Source organism: Eublepharis macularius, chromosome 5 (assembly GCF_028583425.1).
Source record: "Eublepharis macularius isolate TG4126 chromosome 5, MPM_Emac_v1.0, whole genome shotgun sequence".
Taxonomy (NCBI): Eukaryota; Metazoa; Chordata; class Lepidosauria; order Squamata; family Eublepharidae; genus Eublepharis; species Eublepharis macularius.
This window is the reverse complement of record NC_072794.1, coordinates 171628114-171651382: the sequence shown is the minus strand read 5'-3', so window position 1 is coordinate 171651382 and position 23269 is coordinate 171628114. Positions and strand designations below refer to the sequence as shown.

The window sequence follows — 23269 nt, the reverse complement described above, 5'->3', positions numbered from 1 at the left end:
CAATATATTCTACAATATGTTGTTCTCCGCCCTGAGCCCGCTCGCAGGGAGGGCGGAATACAAATTTGAAATAAATAAATAAATAAAATATTCCCTATTGTATTGTTTACTGACTGTTCCAGTTGATCATATTGAATTCCACTGTGTAATATGCCTTGCGTCTCAGTGAGAAAGGCAGACTGTAAATAACATACATACATACATACATACATACATACATACATACATACATACATACATACATACATACATACATACATACAGGGCTTTTTTTTCAGCTGGAACGCGGTGGAACGGAGTTCCGGAACCTCTTGAAAATGGTCACATGGCTGGTGGCCCCGCCCCCTGATCTCCAGACAGTGGGGAGCTTAGATTGCCCTCCGCGCCATGCGGCGCGGAGGGCAATCTCAACTCCCCTCTGTCTGGAGATCAGGGGGCGGGGCCACCAGCCATGTGACCATTTTCTCCAAGGGCAACCCACTGAGTTCCGCCACCTCTTTTCCCAGAAAAAAAGCCCTGCATACATACATACATAATTCAGGCTGGTCGGAAAGGACACTGGTCCACCTGCCACGTTCATCAAATTCCCATAACCTGCTAGACAAGTCCTGGCCGTGTTCCACTTAGATTAAACTGTTCATTACAGGAATTGCTCCTTAAACACAGTCCCTTTTTATAACTGAAGTGTCTGTATGTAAGGTGCCGTCAAGTAGCAGCCGACTTAGGGCAACCCCGGAGGGTTTCGAAGACAAGAGACAAAGAGAGGTGGTTTGCCACTGCCTGCCTCTGCGTAACAAACACCTAGTAGTTGGCCGCCTGGCCCCATGGATTGCTTGCTGTTATTGTTGGGTCATGCAATATGCGTGCTGCTGTCTTTTAGAATTTGTATTGCTGTATTTATCGATGTTTTTATCTGGTTCTAAATTAATATGTTTATGTTACCTATATATGTTGTATTCTGCTCTGAGCCTGTTAGAGGGGAGAATGGATTAGAAACAACAACAACAACAACAACAACTCTTGGTGGTCTCCCATCCTTGGTGGTCTCTCATCCAAGTACTGGCCTGGACCAATTCTGCTTAACTTTTGAGATCTGATGAAATCGGGCTACCCAGTGCCATCCAGGTCAGGGCATATGACTGAAGTACAAGAAGTCATTTCCAAAAGGGCTTCCCACTCTCTAAAGGCTTTGAACTTACAAGAGCCCTTCAGAGCGCTCTGGGATCCAAGACCATGGCTATGCTCTCACCTCTTTGGAGCTGCGTTTTCTAGGAACTATTCGTGGTCTGCTGAGAGAGAGAACAGCATATTGGCTGCTTGTTCCAATGTCCAGGGTTTCAGCCTGAGTGGCACCGGACAGACCCCGAAGTAAGAGCATCGCATTCTGCCACACTTTATTTGAAGAGGACAAATATGGATGCTGGTTTTATGTTAAGTGCACAAGAAGATCTGAGTAGAAATCAAACGAACTGAGCTAGGTGCCTTGAAGGAGAGGGCCCTGCCAAAAGGCTCCTCTTCCCGCCATTCCAAAGCACACTTTCACGCCTAGTTGAATTTGCAAAAGACGCTCAAGAATTTTCAATAGTTAAGTCACCCCAAGCTTTTAGACTGTGACTTTCAATTGTGCTTTTAATGCATTTTTATGTAAGCCGCCTCGAGTGCCGTAAGATAGAAAGGCAGTTAATAAATGTTTCAAACAAACAAATAAATAAAACATCTCTCTCAAATAGTGTGACTACATGCACACCTTCCACCCATCCGTGGCAGCAACCAGGTACCAACTCTGCTTTCCATTTGCCCATAATATTCATCATTCGTTTCAATATTGGTCAAGTATTCAAAATTATCCCTGTATGTTATATCTATAATCCCAGCAAGAGGACCACCAAAAAGCTGGCATTACAGTCTCCTTAGTGGGCAGCGTAGTCACAGCCACCTCTTGAGTTTCTGACGGAAGTGATATTCAAGGGGGGGGAGTGATCTTCACTTGGGGGGGCAATGGTTCAATGGAAGAACATCTGCAGGGGACACAGACGTTCCCTGCAGGTTTAATCCTTGGCATTCCAGTTTTAAAAAGGATCACGTAGTGGGTGACATGAAACACTTCAGCATGAGACAGACAGCACGGCCGGTCACAATGGATAAAACTGACCGTGAGAGCCTTAGAGCGCAATCGTAATTGGGTATACTCAGAAGTAAGTCCCATGACATTCAATGGGTCTTACTCCCTGGAAAATGTCCTTGCAATGGCAGCCTAAGGGATTGATTCAGTAGGAGACAGGTTCCAGTGTTCACTCATGCTCTTACTTTACCACGTCTGCTTCCAACTCCCTCATTTGTCCCCCCTGCAAACCCCAAGCCCCTCCCTGAACAGTGCACTTCTTGGATATTTGGGTACTGTCACTCTACCCAGGGCCTGGAGGCCGTGTCTGTCAAATGTTAACTTGCCGACTAATTTATCAGCTTCGTCAACACCCAGAGAGGAAGCCAAGGGCTATACACAGACACTAGCTGGGGCCTGATTAAACGGTACAACCGCTCTGTCTTTAAATAGATGCAGGCCATGAATTGCAGCTTTGGCTCCATGTCCTCAGCCCCGCAGGCTAGGGATCTGGCTATCAAAAGAGAACTGTATCGCATTTGCATCCAAACAGACACCTTTTCTTATTCCCTTGTAACCAGAACAACAGTTGGAAGGTTGCAAGCTCACTCCCCACCCATGCTATGAAATCAGTATTAGCATAGGCAAAGCGATTTCAAAAAGCAGAAGGCTTCCAGCAAAGGACCACCTTAGGGGAAACACAGGAGCCAGTGTAGTGGTTAGAATGTTAGACTCCGATCAAGGAGAGACAGTTTCTGATCCCCTTTCTGCCACGGAAGTTTGCTGGGTGACCTCGGGCCAGTCACTCAGTCACACAGGGTTGTTGCGAGGATAAAATATAGGAGAGAGAACTGTAAATGCTGCTCTGAATTACTCGGAGGAAGGAAGAGATAAAAATGCACCAAAGAAAATTCTCAGAAGTTCTACTTGGGTAGAATGAAGGCAGAAGAATGGGAGCTATGCATGCTCATGGGAAGGGCATGTCTACAGTCCACATACAGACACATGCAGTTGGGAGCTCTGCTTTTACATACATTCCAGTGAACATGCCTAGGTTGGGAGTTAGTGGAGCTTGCTTCCATGATCCCATTTCCTTCCACACACAGGTTATCATCATCATCATCATCAATATAATTTTATAGTCCACCTTTCTCACTGAGACTCAAGGCAGATTACAGAGTGTGAGATTAGCACAGTCAGTATCAAGGACCTTTCCATAAACAATGCCATAGGGTAAATAAACGCAAGTTTACAAAGATAAAAGCATGAGCAAGAATCCAATACAGAGTGGAAGATATGCTGAAAGAGATCATAAGCAATTCTAGGGCTGACATTAGATAACATAAAGCACAGATAGCACGTTGGAGCACATATTTAAAGCAACAGATAGTATGTAAGGCTTAAGGTCCCTAACTCGTTAGCAAAGCATCTGAGACCCCCTCCCTACAATACAGCCCTCCTATCTGAGTAAAAAGTACCACTGAAAAAGGGGCTGGTGTACCTTCTTTGTGTGAAGTCTTTCTTTAATGTTAACTAGGTTTTTATGTCTCCATCTTGGATACATACCTTAATGTGGTGAGGGGTTTGAGTGTGTCAGTGAAGCTGAGAGCAACGCCGTCAGGAGCACAGGCTTGGTCAAGAGTCTGAACTCCTGGAAGAGTCACTCAAGGAGGAACTGTGAGGGAACTAGTAAAGATACTTAAAAGATAAAGATGTCTCTCTGGGGACCAAGATCAAGATAATGCAAACTATGCTATTCCCCATTACTATGTATGGATGTGAACATTGGACGGTGGAGAAAGATGACAGGAAGAAAACTGATTTGTTTGAAATGTGGTGCTGGAGGAGAGTTTTGCGGGTACCACGGACAGCCAAAAAGACAAATAAGTCGGTACTAGATCACATCAAGCCTGAATTCTTCCTAGATGACAAAACTGAGACTATCGTACTTTGTTCACATCATGAGAAGTCTAGATTCTCTGCAAAGTCAATAATGCTAGGAAAAGTGGAAGGCAGCAGGAAAAGAGAAAGGCCTAAAAGGAGATGGCTTGACTCAGTAAAAGAAGCCACGTCCTCCACTTTGCAGGATCTGAGCAAGGCTGTTAAGGATATGACGTTTGGCAGGTCTTTTATTCATAGGGTTGCCATAGATCAGAGGTGACTTGATGGCACATAACACAGACAGGTTTTTATGTTAACTAGGGAGTGTTCAGTCATGTGGTCCAGCAGCCTGCATTCCAAAACAATACATGCTCTGTCAAGAGAAACACCTCATGTATATGCCGGAACACCTCCTTTGTGCAAACAGAGGTTATTTTTTCAAGATAACAAACCTCATATTCCACTTTCTGCCTGGATTATCAAGACCCCCTTCCTTTTTCCACTCCTCGCATCTGACAAAGGGACCTCTGACTCTCGCAAGCTCATACCCTGGAAAACTAGTTGGTCTTTAAGGTACTGCTGGACCTTAATCTTGCTGAACTGCATATTATTACCATTTAATCTCAATGGAGTAAATAGATCCAGAGGAGTTAGCCATGTTAGTCTGTAGTAGCAAAATAGAAAAGAGTCCAGTAACACCTTTAAGACTAACCAACTTTACTGCAGCATAAGCTTTCGAGAATCACAGTTCTCTTCGTCAGATGCATCTGATGAAGAGAACTGTGGTTCTCGAAAGCTTATGCTACAGTAAAGTTGGTTAGTCTTAAAGGTGCCATTGGACTCTTTTCTATCAATGGAGTAAATAAGCGCCTTCCAGATGAATGGCCCTGGAGCGCAGGACGGTTAAGGAGCTTCATGTAGTTATAACCACAGGCGGTGATAAGGCTTGTCCACAGGCCACCGCACTATTTCCCAGCATTCCTTGCACATCCCTCGCTGCTGTTGTGACCCGCCCTGAGTCCGCTTGCAGGGAGGGCGGGATATAAATATAATAAATAATAATAATAATAAATAAAATCTGAGGGAGCATAACATGCCTGCTCTGATTCCCGTGACCAGTTACCCTGGAATGAAAAACGGGCAAGTGCCATGTTTTTTGTCAGGATCTCCATCCAACCCCTAAATACCAAATTCTGCAGTTTTAAACTATTTTTAACCTCTAGCGTGGTTTAGATGAGCTAACTTCAGTCATAGGATCCCCTACGTATCTGCAACTACACTTCCCTCCAATGCTGCAGAGAATTCTGAGACGCGTTCTGGGTGCCTTATCCGTTCATGTATTTATTTACTTCATTTCTACCCTGCCTTTCTTCCCAGTGGCAAACCCAAAGCGGTTTACATCATTCTTATTATTTATTTATTTATTTATTCCATTTTAATACCACTTCTCTTCAGTTAAGATCTCGAAGCATTTCACAACAATTGCAACAGATAAAAACAGTACAAAACATAATATTCAATAAAATCACAATAAAACCGCCGAATACCATAACTGAAAACCACTCTAGTCCCAACCTCAGCCTATAAAACCCTCCTCTCTTCCATTTTATCCATGTAACATTTCTTTTTTGAATTTAATAATTTTTATTTTATTATTTTTTATTTATTTATTTATATTTAATTTATATTCCACCCTCCCCACATCAGCAGGCTCAGGGCGGATCACAACCAAGTGTAAAAACATATTTCATCATATATACAATTTAAAATAATAAAACATCCTAATACATAGATTAAAATACATGTAAATACATAATTAATAAGATTAAAAGCATGAAAAAGGGGCAGAAAAAGGAATAAAAAGGGAGAGAAAAAAAGAGAAAAAGAAACGAAAATTAAAGGAAAAACAAAGAAAAATAATACGTTCCATTTTCCTCTACAACACCTATTATATCTTTACACACATTGTACTTGTAGTTTTAATACTTCTAAAATTTACCTTTTCAATACTGCGCACTTTCTATTTGTTTTTCCCAAGTTTTTCTTCTTAGAAATCACATCCACAAACCATCAATCCATTTTTCCTCATGTCACGCAAAAAGTCAATAAGGGGTTTCCGTCCAACATTCCTGAGAGAGAGGCTAGGCTGAGTCTGTGTGCGATGGGGCCCAGGTCTCCCGGTCAGCTTCCATGGGACAAGGGCGGGATTTGAACCTGGGCTTTCCATATCCTAATCTAACCACTACACCACACTGGGTCATGTGGTTGAGGACCCCGGCGTGCGTCCATTCCCCCCCTGTGCGGTGCTGAAAATATCTGGGGACGATCTGTAGCAGTGGGCAAGGCGCCTTGCCAGGAAACCTGCCCCTTCTTGCTGGTGTTCTCATTATTCTACGAAAGCGGGAGGCTGGAAAGAGACTCGGGAGCGGCCTGCAGCCGGCAATGTAGCAGCAGCAGGGATTCCAGAACAATTCCCAGCTCAGCAGCTTTCGCACGGATTACTTGGGCACACTGGCACGTCCTATGAAACAAACAGTTTGGAGAAAGGCTCCAGCGAGCTGAAAGCACTTTCCCGCTGGGAAAAAAGCCCACTGCGCCCCTGTGTGATTCATCACCACAGCTTTCCCCATCAGCCTCTTCTGGGCCTATGTGGTCTTGTCACCCACCCTTGGAGAAGGTTAAATGTTGAGCCTCTCTCTCTGCATGAGATGCTGCCCTGGCGTTCCCGAAACAAGGACTCACTTAAAATACAGGTGTGGGCTCCTCTTAGGGCAGAAACGTCAGGCAAAAGCTGAACCTTGCGGGTGGGTAGGAAGTAAGAGATGTTTCTAATATTTACAAAGAGGGGAAGTATTATTCCTCCTAGGAGTCGCCTCCCTCCCCTTCTCTGATCCCTTCATTTGAACTGCACTTGATACACCTAAGAGAGAGAACATCGAAAGTGGGGCTTGATTTACATGACAGTTGTCATCAAAGCAATGACTTAAGAGTGACAAGATGCTCATATTTGCTTTATGCTTCCCCCCCTTGCCCTGGCTTGCTTTCAATGGAGTCGGTATGTTTTTTTAAACAGCTATGTTTTGAGGATTTAATTATATTGTTTTTAGTTGAATGCTTCCTCCAGTATGTCTCTGTAGAGGTAGCACATATTTTTACGGGAGAGAGGGAGAAAAGAAAGAAAGAAAGAAAGAAAGAAAGAAAGAAAGAAAGAAAGAAAGAAAGAAAGAAAGAAAGAAAGAAAGAAAGAAAGAAAGAAAGAAAGAAAGAAAGAAAGAAAGAAAGAAAGAAAGAAAGAAAGAACATGAGACATCTTACATGGGGATCCTCAATTGTAAGGAGATGCGATGTTAGCCAAAGACTCTGTCAATTCCACCTCTCTTTAGGAGGGTAGTTTAAAAAGAGCCTGCTGAGATTGCTCTTCAGAGGGCTTGTTAATTTCATCTTTGCCTCCCCAAAGGCTCTGCCAATTTCACCTTCCCTTTGAGGAGGCAAAGATGAAATTAACAAACCCTCTGAAGAGCAATCTCAGCAGGCTCTGTCTTTTTAAACGACCCTCCTATAGAGAGGTGGAATTGACAGAGCCTTCGGCCATGTCACTTTAAACTACGCTTCCTGGCTAACATTGCATCTTCCTACATTCGAGTGCCTCATGTAAGATGCCTCATGTAGAGAGACCAAGTCCTATTACCCAGGCAAGACCAATCTCATCAGAGCTTAGAAACTAAGCAGGGCCGGCCTCAGTTAGTATTTGGATGGGAGACCCCCAAGGAAGACCAGGGTCGCTATGCAGAGGCAGGCAGTGACAAACCACCTCTGTTAGTCTCTTGCCTTGAAAAACCCATGAGGGTCACCATAAATTGGCTATAACTTGATGGTACTTTCCACCTCTAAAAAGGTAGGTAGTCCCCTGTGCAAGCACCGAGTCATTACTGACCCATGGGGGGACATCGCATCATGACGTTTTCTTGGCAGACTTTTTACGGGGTGGTTTGGCATTGCCTTCCCCAGTCATCTACACTTTACCCCCAGGAAACTGGGTACTCATTTCACCGACCTCGGAAGGATGGAAGGCTGAGTCAACCTCAGAAGGATGGAAGGCTGAGTCAACCTTGAGCCTTTCAAGGTTGACTCAGGGTCAAACTCAGGTCATGAGCAGAGCTTGGTCTGCAGTACTGCCGCTTACCACACTGCACCACAGGGCTCCTCTACCACCTACTGGAATGCCAAGTATTACCACAGGCAACTATCGACACCCAAGGATGCTTTGGGGCACTTTGGGAAACTTTCCACCCTCATAATTTTCCATGAGAGGGTGGAGAGGACCCTTCACTTCCTAGGAAGCGTCACAGCAGCTGTGCAGCAAGGCGAAGGGACCGTGATGAAAGAGGCCATTTCCTTCCACGTTGTGGAGATCCTCCCCAGAACAAAGAAAAAGCAGAAGGAGCAGGGAACCGGTGGTGACACACAGGGATGGACCTACGCAAGTTGCTGCTGACCCAAAGTGATGCAGAGAGGCGGGGGAAGAGGGAATTCCCCTGCCCCCGTCCCCGGAAACAAGACCAAGGTTTCAAGAAAGCTGAAGTGCCAGAGTGCAATATCTAAAGACTGGTTTCAGAGGCTGTCCTTCTCTCTTTCTCCACTTAAGCCTACCTCACAAGGTTGTTATGAGGATAAAACAGAGAGGAAGACTCATAAACATGACCTTGATCTCCTGGAAAAAAGTACCATTTCTACACAGGCAGTCCCAGTTTTTGGGGAATTGGTTTATGCCCTGACCTGGATAGCCCAGGTGAGCCTGATCTCATCAGATCTCAAAAGCTAAGCAGAGTTGGCTTTGGTTAGTAATTGGATGGGAGACCTCCAACAAGGACCAGGGTTGCAGAGGCAGGCAATGGCAAACCACCTCTGATAGTCTCTTGCCATGTAAAACCCACCAGGGGTCACCATCAGTCAGCTATGACTTGAGGGCATCACACACACACACCAACAGAGCATCTTCTCATGCTGCTTCTGAGGTGTTCTGAGCAACTTGCGCATGGTCTTGCAGACCAGGGCAAACCACCTTTGTTAGTCTCTTGCCAGGAAAACCCCACCAGGTGTCGCCATAAGTCAGCTATGACTCGAGGGCACTCTACACCACCACCAGGAGGGTTTATAAATATTTGACCAAAACAAATAATTAACAAACATTTCTGGCTTTTGTGGCTAGAACGCAGTTTGTAGGCAGCTCTTCTGGCGAGGCAGCTATCTCAAGGCACAAGACACGCAAGGGTAGTGGATCCGTGGACTGATGTATCAATCAGGTACATATTTATCCCGCTCTTCATGCAAGGAGCTCAGATTGCCCTACATGATATTCCCTTCCCTATATTATCCCCCTGTGGGTGGGTGGGTGGGTGGGAATTGGGCCCTGGTGCTGGAGAGGGCATATTTAACCCTTTCCCTGCCTTATTTTCCTGATGTAAATCATCCCCCCAGAACAGCAACTTGCCCCATTAAGGGAACACATACTTGTATCCTGCATATTACTTGTATGTTTCCCCCCATCGTGCAAAGAACAGCTCAGGGAAGGGGGAGAGCGATTTAAATTGGGGAAACACTGGCAGGGTTGCCAGCTCTAGGTTGGGAGATTTGGGGAGGGGAGCATGGAGAGGGCAGGATTTGGGCAGGGAAGGGACCTCAGTGGTCCATCCAGTCCATCTTCCAATGCAGCCATTTTCTCCAGGGGAATGGCTCTTTGTGACCTGGGTATCAGTTGCAACTCCAGGAGACCTCCAGCCATCACCTGGAGGTTGGCAACTCCGCAGCCCATCTGGGTCCCTCTGCTTACAGCTGCAATTAGCTTTTTTTAAAAAAGGGGGTGAGATCCAGCAAGAGATCATCTGACTTCAAACCAAGTTTGGCCCTCAGGTAGAATTTTGGGATGTCCTTAAACTCAAGAGAATGGGAGCCAGGTAGACTAGCAACTGGGAGGGAGGTCATAAGAACATAAGAGAAGCCATGTTGGATCAGGCCAATGGCCCATCCAGTCCAACACTCTGTGTCACACAGTGGCCAAAAAACCAGGTGTCCTCAGGAGGTCTGCCACTGGGGAAGGGACGCTAGAAGCCCTCCCACTTATTGCCCCCACCAAACACCAAGAATACAGAGCATCACTGCCCTAGACAGAGAGTACCATCTCTACCTTGTGGCTAATAGCCACTGATGGTCCTCCAACCCAAGCACCATTTCATTGTGTAGATAAAAGGGTAGGGCTGCCAGCATGTGGCTGGCAATCGACAGGAGACTCTCCATTGGAGGGACCTCCCGTCACGCTGATGTCACTTCTGGACATGCCAGAATAGAGGCAAGCATGTGGAGATGCTGACAATCACCCCTCTCATTCCTTCCCATTTTTCTCCCAGTTGCCTGGCTGAAAGTCAGTGAGAAGGTCCTGCCAGGGCAGGGGTGGGGTTTCCAGAAGCCTGCAGGTGGTGGGCAAACTCCCAGTGGTTTGCCGCAGTGCCGGTGGGAGGTGGCAAGCTGTCCAGATATTGCCTGCCAACCCAGGCAAGCATGGGGTGGACACGCGCCCAGCAGGGTGTGAAGAAGTTGCTTCCTGAAGTAACATCATTGCACTGACCATGGGAGTGTTCCTGCAGTTTGTGGGGGCCGACCTTGGCCCCAAACAGGCCAATTCTGAAAGAATCAGCCTCTTGTGAACCGCAGGAGCACTCCCATGGGCAATGTGATGATGTCACTTCAGGAAGTGACATCATCGTGCCAAGGCCAGTAACCTATTGGGACCTCTCCCCCCAACACACAGGAGGGAGGGCAGCTGGCACCTCGTGTCTTGTGCTCGCTTCTCTTCGTGCACGTGCAAAGTACACCCACACTCCCAGCGCTTGTGTGATGACATCACTTCCAGAAAGCAACGTCATCACGCCAGCCAGCTTTCATTTTTTTTAAAAAAAGTAAGTCTCCTTGTGGTGATATAAGGGGAAAGGCATGTCTTCGTTGCGGTGATATAAAGGGAAAAGCATGTCTTCACAAGGGACTTTTTTCAAAAAATGAAGACCTGGCTACACCTATAGCTACAATGGTATATCTATAGAATGATATTCTAGTGCCCATTTTATAAAAAGCAAAAGCTCTGGTGGCCCAGTGAAGCTCAGAGGTCACTTCTAGGGGATTGGGGCAGGGAAACTGTTGGGATACCTTTCCTGTAGAAGCCCTATTGCTTCCATACTGTACTGGCAGCTGCAGCAGCAATGGAGAAGCTATACAAACCTATCGCCAAAGACATATGTGACTAGGAAGTGTGTGTGTGAGGGAGGAAGTCTGTTTTCTTTTGGGCCAAGCTTATCAAGGGAGGAGGGGGGAAACCCTTCTCAGTTGCAGGGAACGTTCAGAGGAACCCTGAATATGAAGCAGGGCTCAGCTCTGTCTTTACTGGGGCACCCAATGCATCCACTGTGCAGGCTCACAGCTCATTCCCAATCCGAGGTTCCAAGCAGGTGTCTCCCAAGGGCAAACCCGGTAAAGTTCCAGGCCCTGCTACATAAGAACACAAAGCAGAGGTTCTTATGGGCTCCTCTGCCAAACTTCTCTTTCTAACCCCTCCACCTCCATATAAAGCACAGGAATCTCACATCGGTTAACACCGAGCAAGTTTATAGTTCATTTTTCATCTTCCGTATTTATAAATATGTTGCATAAACCAAACTACCACCTGTATTTCGTGGCCATTTTCCAGCTTATACAGAGGGCAAACCCGAATTTGCCGTTGAGGTTCCTAGAGCCTCTTCTCCCATCGGACTTGGTTCCTCTTCCTCCCCCCTTTTGGCTTCACAACCCACCTGCAGGAAAATCACATCCCACTTGGGTCCTCCTGACCCAGACGTTTGAGCACCACTGATCTAGGGAAAGAGCTGCTAAACCGGACAACTAGTCCAGCATGCGACAGCGGCAAGCCAGATCTCAGCAGGAAATGCAAGTCTGGTGCTGCCTGGCCCCAGGATCTGGCATTTGCAGGTACACTGCCTTTGAACATGGAGGTTCCGTTTAGCAATCACGAATTAGAGCAGAACCACAAGGGACAAAAGGCACAGGTTGGACACTGGTCTGCTTCCCTCAAGTTTTGATGGGAAATGTAGGCATCCTGGTCTTGCAGCTTGGCTCTCCGACTGCTGCCCAATGGACTTTTCAACTGTCACTTGTCCAACATTCCACCAAGCTGCCTACATTTCCCATCAAAACTTGAGGGAAGCTGACAAGTGTCCAATCTGTGCCTTTTGTCACTTGTGGTTCTGCTCTTATATCCAGCCCTATGATGTTAATTTGTCCAACGCTTTTTAAAAAGCAGTATAAGCCAATGGCCTTTACCGCATCCTGCAGCCATCGAATAATATGCTAAAATATCCCCCCTCCAAGGCTAACTGAGCACATGGGTTGCAGTTTAAATGAGACAAGGGGGCCCATGCAAAATTTCACGGGGGGCTCTTTGCCTTACCATCCTCCCTTTTAAATCAGGTCTAGCCCAGCAGCAGCGGCAAATCTTTAGGCGGAGTTCTTTAGTTCAGTCAACAGGAGTTCTGCTACTGACTTTACCAAAGCCACCTCCACCCACGTCTCTGACATGCCCCCTTGACAATACCAGCTAGGAAGCACCTGGTCCGAGCAGCACCCCCCCACATGCACACACACACTACCACAGGTCATTCACAATTCAAACCAGAAGCACGGCTTGCTTCAGTCTGGGTCAAATCTTCCCTGGCTGCCAGTACACAAGAGCTCTTCTCTCCCTGCTACATGCTTTCTGCATTTGCAGTCTATTCTGGCTCAAGCAAAGGATGTGGCAGCCAAGCCGACACCACAGGGCCAGAACTTGAACCACAGCCATGTTGACAAGAAGACCGGCGTTGAACAGCTGTGGGGGAATTACACAAAACAAGAACCTCAGGAGGAGAGCTTTACCCTGAATATATTTGTAAGAAGTCGAACTTCCGACCAAAATCGCAGAAACCCGCTCTGGCTCTGCCTGCAGAGCCTGAGAAGGCTGTGACCCTGACATGGGGCCGTTGAGCGCAAAGCTGTTTGCTCTGATCAGCAGCGGCTCTGTAGGATCACCGCGGGGGTTACCCTCATCCCTGCCATCTTTTCAGCTTGAGAGGCCAGGAGCTGAATTCGGGGACACGCAAAGCATTGCCCAACCATACCCCAAGGTCCCTGCCCTGCCAAGCTTACATTTCTTGGCCTGTTTTCGTCAGGGTGCCTTTTTTCTTGCTCTTCGTACTTGTTCGATCCACACATGTGATGAGTGTTCCAGGAATGAGAGAAAATGGTCAGGGCTACGAAGCAATGGTAGATTCTGGAGGACCATTCAGGATGGCAAAGAAGAAGACAGAAAGGATTTCACCCACGAAGGAAGTCTCCTACACACGCCCCACTGAAATGAACAGGAGCCAAGAAGGGCGTTCCCTTGTGCAGCTCCAGCTCCAAGATTGGACTAGATGACCCTAGAAGTCCCTTCCAACCCTATGATTCTATGATTTCAATTGTGCTTGTTCAAGAGACCCCCTATGGTCAAGAGACCCCCTGTGGGAGGTACCTCTCACCTCCCGTCGGGAGGGTAGAGTCCCTGGCACTTCACCTTGTGCGCTGCATGAGGTCCTTTTTCGTGCCCCAGAGCCAACGTGATGATGTCGCCACACAGGAAAGTGACGTCAACACACCAGCCGTGTGAGCGCTCTCGTGCTGTGCACAGGGCCGTTCGGCCCATTTGGGACCCAAATTGGCCCCAAACAAAGCACGGGAATGCTCCCGCAGGCAGCGCAACTATGTCACTTCCAGAAGTGATGTCGCCATGCCGCCTAGGAGGACACACGCAGTGTGCGCTCCTGAAGTGCCTGACAGGGGCGGGCAAACTCTGGGAGCTTGCCCCCTCCTGCCAATTACAGGGTGATTGGCGGATGAGGGAGCAAATCCCCAGGAGTTTGCCCACCGCTGGCAGGCACCTGGGAACCCTAAATGCACCCCTTCTTACAGTAAAAATGAACTGCCAAGCTCCGTGTGGCATCAGGGACCCACAGGGTCATTGTTCAGAATAGCCAGGGGGTGGGCTGCAAAATTCAGTGGGAGGGCAGGTCAATCTGGGGCGGGGGGACTGGTCCTCAATATCATAGCAATATTCTTGTTGTAATCAAGTAATGGTGGTGGAGAGTGCTGTCAAGTGAGAGCTGACGTATGGGGGCCCCTGGTGGGGTTTTCATGGCAAGAGACTAACAGAGGTGGTTTGCCATTGGCTGCCTCTGCAACCCTGGCCTTCGTTGGAGGTCTCCCATCCAATTGCCAACCAAGCTCGACCCTGCTTAGCTTCTGAGATCTGACGAGATCAGGCTCACTTGGGCTATCCAGGTAAGGGCAAATGTGACAGAGGACAGAAGAAACCTTTGTCTTGGGGGCCTACAGTGGCTCTCAGCAGTCGTGGAACAGGGGAGGTGGATAAGGATTGGGGCCATGGTTCTGGGGAACGGGGGGCTAACTGCCTCTCCATGTCATTTCTCCAGCTGAAAATAATTTCCCTGGGATGCGTAGAGAAAATAGACACACGTGATATTATGCTTGCTTTTTCCCCTGTTCCAGCAGGACCACTTTCAATTGGGGAAGTAGTGTGGGGGAGGGGATTAAATGTCCGCCCCTCTAGGACTGGATGTGGGTTTCTCTTCTGCTCTGTTCCACTCTCTCTGTTCTCCGGATTCACTTACCTAACAACAGCTTCTTCATCCTTCCTCCCCAAGCATTTGGCTTTCTACAAATCTATTTTTTAATCCAGGTATCAGAATTAATCATTTAAACATTTATTGGGCGTCGGTATTTACTTGGTGCTCCAGAAAGCAGGTTTCTGGAGCAGCAGCATTAAAAACCAATAAACAAACCAACCAACAAACAAAATTTAAAATATAAAACCTGAAGCATTGCTCAAGGTAAGAGGAGGTATGGCTTCACCATTGCCAAAAGGGTCAGCCGATCGGCATTCTGCATGGTGAAACGATGAAATGGGAGAAAGGCAGCTTCGTGATGGTCATAAGTACTGCCTGTTGATGTAGATATGCTCCTACTGGATAGGTCAACATTGCTAAAGATTTCATGTTAATTACTTGCACTTTAATTCACAAGCTTGTAGAGATTGATCCATAGTGGAGGGATACGATCTACAGAGTAGCCAAGGATCGGACACGATTAAATGGCTAGGATTGGATTGAATAATTCAGAAAGGTTTTATCTATGTGTTTGGCCTTATGCTAGTTTTCATATTTGTGGCCAGGTAAGGTAAAGGTAGTCCCCTGTGCAAGCACCGAGTCATTATTGACCCATGGGGGGATGTCACATCATGATGTTTTGTTACAGGGTGGTTTGCCATTGCCTTTCCCAGTCGTCTACACTTTACCCCCAGGAAACTGGGTACTCATTTTACCGACCTTGGAAGGATGGAAAGCCGAGTCAACCTTGAGCCGGCTACCTGAACCCGGCTTCCACCCGGATCGAACTCAGGTCGTGAGCAGAGCTTGGGCTGCAGTACTGCAGCTTACCACTCTGCGCCACGGGGCTCTACCATCCCCTATTTTATCTGTTTTCATTGAATGTCCAAACTATTGATCCTATTGTATTTTTCCTATGAATGTCCTAGCTATTGATTATATTGTATTCGCTTGCAGTATGTAATCTGCCTTGGATCTGGGCATGGAGCAGGGACCACTGTGGGTGTGAGGGGGTAGTTATGAATTTCCTGCACTTTGCAGGGGGTTAGACTAGATGACCCTGGAGGTGTCTCCCAACCCTATGACTCTATTATCTCAGTGAGAAAGGCCGACTACAAAACAACAGCAATAATAATAAGGGCCAGCCAATCAGCAGCACAGCTGCTTTCTCCAAGAAGCAGTTGCTCTAGTCTGAATCCACTGTGGATGTTTGTACTCTAGTTTGGAAAAGCTGAGTGACGATTCACAGTAAATTCCCTGTTCAATTGATGTCTATTTGCCTGCTCCTATGTGCAAGTAGAGGGTACCAGAATCAGGCCTGCTGCTCCCATCCCTGAAAATTCAGCAGAACACCTGGACAGAGGACGGAGATCAGTTCTCCTAGAGAAATGGCTGCTTTCGAGAGTGGATTATACCCCACTGAGGTCCCTCTCCCAAACCCACCCTTCTCAGGATCTACTGCCCAATCTCCAGGAATCTCCCAGCTCGGAGCTGGCAACCCTACTGCAGGCAGTTCTTTGTGTGTGGACAAGTGTATACACACAGGCTGTGCATGCGTGACTGGGAACCCCGTAGCAGTGTATTTACGGACAGATGTATACATGCAGGGCTCCCTGCAGACATTTGCCTGTACCCACAGATATCCGAGGGTAGGGGCAGCACAGGCAATTTCACTCTCCTCTAGTCATGTACAGTGCATATGTGCTTCTGAACGGATGCTTTAGCATTCACCTTTAATTAGATGAAGAAATGCAGGTGAACCAAGCAGCCAACACAAACATCTGATGAGGGAGCTTTGGCTCTCTAAAGCTCATATCCTGGAAATCTAGTTGAGCTTTAATGTGCTACTGGACCCAACTCTTGCTCTTCAAACAGGAGCAATTACTCATGAGTCAGCTGGCGAGCTGATATTTCCCTTTTGCAGAACTAAGAACTCGTGCACCAGCTGCAGAATCCAAGAATTATGTTCCAGCACCTTTTGGGACATTAGTAGAAAAGAGCAAGAGTCCAGTAGCACCTGTAAGACTAACAAAATTTGTGGTAGGGTATGAGCTTTCGTGAGTCACACAACTCACTTCTTCAGAACATCTTTTGGGTTGGTTGCAAGGGGTCCTGGGCAGGAATGGGTCACGCATCCTCTTGAGGTGGCAAAATGTTCGGGGCATGTCCGAATCCCATACAGGGCCAACACCAAGCAGCAGAGGTGGTACTCCTCTTGAAAATTCCTGCTTGATCTTTGCCCTCCCCGCTTTTAGGACTGCAAACTTGGTCTATGGCTTGCTCCAAAGCAGGTCTCAAGAGGACATTAAAAACGCCACACTCCGCACTGTGAATTTATTGTATCTCAAACTGTGGGGAAGAGATAAGGAAAACAGAAATACCTTCTCGCTGATCTGCTGAGTTCCTTCTCTAGGAGCCACAAGTCAAGTGTTGGTTCCCAGCTGCGGTAAGAGAGAGAGAGGGTTTTGAGAAGGCTGTTTTGGAGCTCTTCAGCTCTCAGTCAAGGCAGAACCACCCCACAACCTACCTTGCACATTTTCCAGCTGGGTTTTTCTAAGCAACCAAAGCCCTGCAGCCCTCTTCGGAGGGCCAACATAGTCTTTCCAAAAGATGCCCTGCAGGAGCTGTTCTCTGCAGTCTCTCTGCTCTCTCTAAGGGGTAACATCATTGCACCATGCATCCCCTTTCCCTGCCACCTCGTTTTTTTCTTTTTCAAGGGTTTTAAGAGGGCTTGTTTTGGCCCAGCGTAGGGGTGCCTGCCTCCAGCTGGTAGCTAGAGATCTCCCAGAATTACAACTGATCTCCAGGCCACAGAGATCTATTCCCCTGGAGAAAATGGCTGCTTCGATGAGTGAACTCTATGGAATTATACCCCACTGAGGCCTCTCCCCTCCCCAAGCCCCACCCTCTTCAAGCTCCGCCCCCCACATCTCTAGGAATTTACCAGCCTGGAGCTGGCAACCTTCTAGGGTTAAAGGGCCCACAGTGCCGTCCCCTCCCCGATGATAAGCAGTTCGCCATTTCGGAGAAGGGCAAAGTTTTGGCTTCAAGGAAACAGGAAGTAGTACATCTTGGACATCAGTGAAATATATACATTATTTCATAGATGACAGCCAATGTGGTATAGTGGTTAGAGTGTTGGACTAGGATCAGGGAATCCCAGGTTCAAATCCCCACTCTGCCATGGGAGCTTGCACACCCTCTCAGCCTAACCTACTTTACAGGGTTGTGGAGATAAAATGGAGAGGAGAATGATGGAAGCCATGTTGGGTCCCCATTGGGAAATAAGGCGGAGTATAAGTGAAGTCAACAAACAAACAGATTTTAAAGGGAAGAATGGGCTCTTTCAACAGAGGCTGCAGGCTACCTTCTTTGGAAACGTGTTTTGAAAGTTCAGCGTAGCTATCTATTGAGGATGTTTAGAGCTAAGATTTTTGAGGGTGTGTGTGTAGATTTGATACTACTACTGCAAGGCAATGCTACTTTGCAGGAATGAGGGGGGGGCAAAGATAATTTATTTATGTCTTTATAGTCCGCCTTTCTCACTGAGACTCAAGGCGGATTACATAGTGTGAGATTAGCACCGTCAACATCAAGGAGATTTTCATAAACAATGCCATAGGGTAAATAAATGCAAGTTTACAAAGATATAATATTAGCAAAAACAACATCACAGAGCTGAAGAAATGCTGAAACAGAATATAAGCAGTTCTAGGCCTGACATTAGACAACGTAGAACTACCCAGTAGGGTCATACTTGAAGGAACAGGTAGTACATAGGAGCACATACTTAAAAGCGACAGGCAACAGAGTGGTGAAGTCTGTGGTCCCTAACTGGTTCGTGAAGCACCTCTTTGAGACCCCCTCCCTACAATACTTCCCTCCTATCTGAGTAAAAAGCTCTTTTGAATAATTCAGTTTTGCATAATTTGCAGCAAGCCAGGGGAGTACGAGATCTCTTGACTTCCTCAGGCAGACTATTCCAAAGGGTGGGGGCCACCACAGAGAAAGCCCGTGTACGGGCAGCTGTTGATTTTGCCTATGTGCAAGGTGGCACCTGCTGGAGACCCTGTTCTAGCTGCCAAACAGACTCTTGTCTACCTCCTAGGTCAAGATTGCTCAGTGGGCGAGAGTGGCTCCAGAATGCTTCTCCAATGAGCCATTATGGTGGTGGTGGAAAGTCCCATCAAGTCATCACTGACTTATGGCAACCCCTGCTGGGGTTTTCATGGCAAGAGACTAACAGAGGTGGTTTGCCACTGCCTGTCTCTGCAACCCTCTTCTTTGGCTGCCTCCCATCCAATTACTGACCAAGGCTGACCCTGCTTAGCTTCCAAGATCTGAAGAGATCTGACTTGCTGGGATATCCAGGCCAGGGCGAGCCATGATGGCAAGTGGCTAATCGCTGTAGCATACATTCCATTTGGTCAGCCAAGAGCTGGAGAGAAGCTGTTTGACTGAAGACCACCATGGTTTTGAGTTTTGCAGCTGAATGGCACAAGTCTGGGGTGGGGTCGGGGGTCCCCAGGCACTGGTTTGGGGGAGAACAGTCTGGATGCCTGTTGGCAACTTGCTAACAGATATTACCAAAAGGCAGGAAGATGCCCTTTCTCCTATAGAAACTGGTCCACTAAAAGGTACCCCTTGAAACACGAGGCAAAGAGCTTTGAGACGATCCTTTCTGGGCTTTTTTACTCAGCCAATAGGGCTGTGCTGCTAGGCAACGGTTCAAAGAGATGCTTTGATAAAGGGACAGGGGCTGTAGTCTATACTACTGGGTACTGTCTGATGATGCAGATGAGTTCCCGCTGGGTAGTTTCCACATTGTTTAATTTGTCATTTCATTTTACTTGTGTTTTGTTTCAGCAGTGTTTCATCTCTTTATTCCTGTATTCAAATTTTATGCTTTTAAAATTTCTGCAAGGCATGTATAGTTTATTATATTGTCCCTGTTTTTGATTGTATTGGCTCACACTGTGTAATCTGCCTTGAGTTTCAGTGAGAAAGGCAGACTATAAAAAAACAAGCTAACAAACCTTCTTTGGGGGGTTTCAGATGGCCATCTAGCAAAGGCTAGATGGCCATCTGACAGCAATGCTGATTCTGTGAACCTGAGCAGATCATGAGAGGGAGGGCAGGAAGGGTTACATCAGGGCTTAGTTCTCGTGGCCCCTTCTTACATGCCCAGGATAATGCCAATCACCACCTTGGGGTCAAGAAGCAATTTTCTCCAGGCCAGTTTAGCCAGGGATCCTGGAGGTGTTTTGCCATCTTCTGGGCATGGAGCACGAGGCACTGGGGGTATAGGGGAGAAGTAGTTTTGAATTTCCTGCATTATGCAGGGGGTTGGACTAGATGTCCCTGGAGGTCCCTTCCAACTCTATGATTCTATGAAATGTGGGAATGCTGTCAGTGCAAACAGAACACAGAAGAGAAAAGGTCCCTGACAGACCCCCTGACAGTAGCACTGGGGTGAGGGGAGTTCAGTTGCATGAAACTCTTTGTGACAAGATGCCACTCGCTCACTCAACCTGAAACGGAACTAGGCTTCCAATAAAAAATGCTGCAGAGGGATTCCCAGAGGTACCTGGTTTGCCACCCTTGGCAAGAGGATTGTGGACAAGGTAGCAAGAATGAACCAAACGTTTTTGGTACCCTAAGCAGCCCACGATTTTGGGCCCCCACCTTTTGACCCAAGGCCACCTGCTGAGCTCATGGCAGTAGTGGGATTCCAACCAGCAGAATGCTGATTCACAACCCAACCACTTAACCGCTATGCTACAGCAGTTCTCATAGTGTGTTATTATCCCCACATAGATCCAGAGGAGTTGGCCGTATCAGCCGAATAGTAAAAAGTCCAGTAGCACCTTTAAGACTAACCCACCCCCATGACCCAGGTACACACACAGCCCAGCAGGCAAGGACCCCCCACTGCAGCTGCTAGCCGGGCAGAGTGGAGAAGACATGGCCGCCTGCTCTTTCTTCCTCCCTCCTTCCTTCTATTGGTGTACTGGGACCAGCGGTGCTGTCCAGGGCTGTCACTGTCTTTGTTTGATCCCGATCTAGCCAGGACCTGCCTGGAGCCTCTTTTGGAGCCCCCTGCCCGGCTGGGGCAATCCTCTTGGTCCTCCTGCTGGATGGGCTGCCTCTACTAGACAGACCCCCACCACGGTTAATTCCAGCAGGACTTTTCTTATTTTCTGTTCTGAACCATCTGGTTTCCCATTATCGACTGATTTATGCATGAGATGTAGTGTGGTGTAGCGGTTAGAGTGACAGACTAATAATAACTGTTCTTTTATACCCCTCTTCTAGAGAGCTTAGTGACCCACTCAGAGCAGTGAACAAAGTGTTATTATTATCCCCATAATACCGCTGGGGAGCTGGGGCTGAGAGGAGTGGCTGACCCAAGGCAACCTGCTGAGCTCATGGCAGAAGTGGGAGCTGAACCAGCAGAGTGCTGATTCACAACCCAACCACTTAACCACTATGTTACAGCAGTTCTCATAGTGTATTGTTATCCCCACAGAGATCCAGAAGAGTTAGCCATATTTGCCGAATAGTAAAAAGTCCAGTAGCACCTTTAAGACTAACCAACTTTATTCAGGCATAAGCTTTCGAGAACCACAGCTCTCTTCGTCAGATGCAGCCGGATTCGAACCAGCAGAGAGCTGATTTGCATCCCAACCACTTAACCACTATGCCCAGGTTTGAATCCCCGCTCTGCCACACAAGCTCGCTGGGTGACTTTGGGCCAGTCCCAGTCTCTCCGCCTAACCTACCTCACATGGTTGTTGTGAGGATAAAATGCAGAGAACAATGAAAGCCACTTTTTGCCCTCATAGCAGGGAAGGGTGGGGTCAATAAATAAACCCGCAAACGAACATTATGTACCGAATGTGAAAATGACTGAAGAACCATTTCACACATTACACAGAGGCAATGTGCAATAGTTGCATGTACACACAACCAGTATCAGATCACTGACAAATTCACTCGGACTTCTTTTTCATTCATGCTTTTGGTCAGTTGGGTGCAAGAATCTCGAGGGAAATGGAGCTTTACAACGGAGATGGAGAGGCAACTGTCCAGATGTTTTCTTTAATGTTTAAAAAGCATTTGGTGGGGGGGAGTGGGGAGACTTTGTTCAGATCAGGGCAGGGTGGGCAGAGTTGGCGGCTCGGTAGCTGCTGGGGGTGGCAGAGGGGGGATTTTCTATTAGGTTTCTACTTCCTCATAAGGAAAATAACAGGTGCCCTTTCCTCTGCCAGGGCTAACGTTACTATGCATCTAAACCCCATCATGTACCAAGGAGTGCCCCAGTCCCATTTACGCTGGCAATTAACACAGAGTAACTACGCCCAAGTGTAGGGTTGCCAACTGGCCTGGAGAAAACATCCTGTCCCTTTAATAGAGGCTTAATGTGTGGACTGTTCGTGGCATGGAAGTAACATTCCACTAAGACTCCGTTAAAGGGACAGGGCGTTTTTCTACAGGGCGGTTGGCAACCCTGGCACGCAATGCACAAGACCAACACGGCCCAGACCAGGAAAAAAAGTCCATCTTGCCACCGAGCACTGCAGTATGTAGAACCCCACAAAGTTGTATAAACAGGGAGGAGCAGAGAGCATCAAAGAAGTTCTGGGGCTCGGAGCTGCCCCCTTCTCGATATGGGATCCCAACAAGCCTGAACTCCAGGGGAGCAACGGCCAGACAGGCACTCTGCACAAACCCCGAGGGACTTGCTGAGAGAGCCAGCTGAGTCCCCTTTGGGGCCGCTCTCTCCAAGAGGGCCATCCCACCAGTCGACCTTGCAGGGGTGGCGTGCAAGGGGATGCGGAACGCGCCGGAGAAATGCCCGGCGGGTTGGCACCTGTAGCCCCCCCGACCCTCCTCCTCCTCGCCCGGCGCGGCTCACCTGCTTCTAGCTGTTCCGCCGCGCTGCCCGCCCCGTCGAGCCGAGGCTCCGGCGCATCGCGGGGCGCCTGGAAGGTCTCCGCCCCGTCCGCCCCCGGCCAGCCGCGCAAGAAGCTGCTCCGACGGCTCAGCAGCGACGAGTCCCGCCGGCCCTGGGAAGCCCGGCGTCGTCGTCAAGGAAGGGGCCGCCCCGCCTGGCCGCGCCCCTGCCCGGAAGCCTCCCGGGCGCGCCCCCGCGCCGCCCATCGCAAGCAGCGCCTCTGCTACGGGGCTGGGGGCGCGTTTGTTGGCAGGGCCCCCACCAAGTCTCTTGAGGGCCCCCCGAGAAAGAACTGATTTGGGCACCCTTGCCAAAGGGCCCCTGGGGCTGGGGGCTCTCCAAAGGACAGCGGGAGCCACTCTCCGGCTCCCCGGCGGGCTGTGCTTCCCTTCTGCAAAGAGCGCCTTGCGCCTGGCTGCGGCGAAGTCCCCTCCTCGACGGGGTCTTTGCAACTCCCCCCCCCCCCCGGCACTGAGCCCCGTGATAGCTGCAGCTCGGGGGGGGGGGCGAGAAAGCGGGCGCCTCTCCTTTCCCTCCCGGGGGCGCAGAAGTCGAAATTCGTGGTGGGGACTCTGAGCCAAAGAAACCCTC

At 48.2% G+C, this 23269-nt stretch overlaps 1 protein-coding gene across 1 annotated transcript in view; it reads right to left on the bottom strand.

Moving 5' to 3' along the window:
• The window catches only part of HCK (HCK proto-oncogene, Src family tyrosine kinase), a 49810-nt gene extending 27061 nt beyond the window's left edge, over window positions 1-22749 (bottom strand). The window contains exons 1-2 of the mRNA XM_054981871.1: window positions 22640-22749; window positions 17103-17162 (exon numbers count right to left, since the gene is read on the bottom strand). The gene's annotated coding sequence lies outside the window, so the exon portion shown is untranslated. The remainder of the gene's footprint in view (window positions 1-17102; window positions 17163-22639) is intronic.
• Between the last annotated feature and the right edge of the window lie 520 nt (window positions 22750-23269).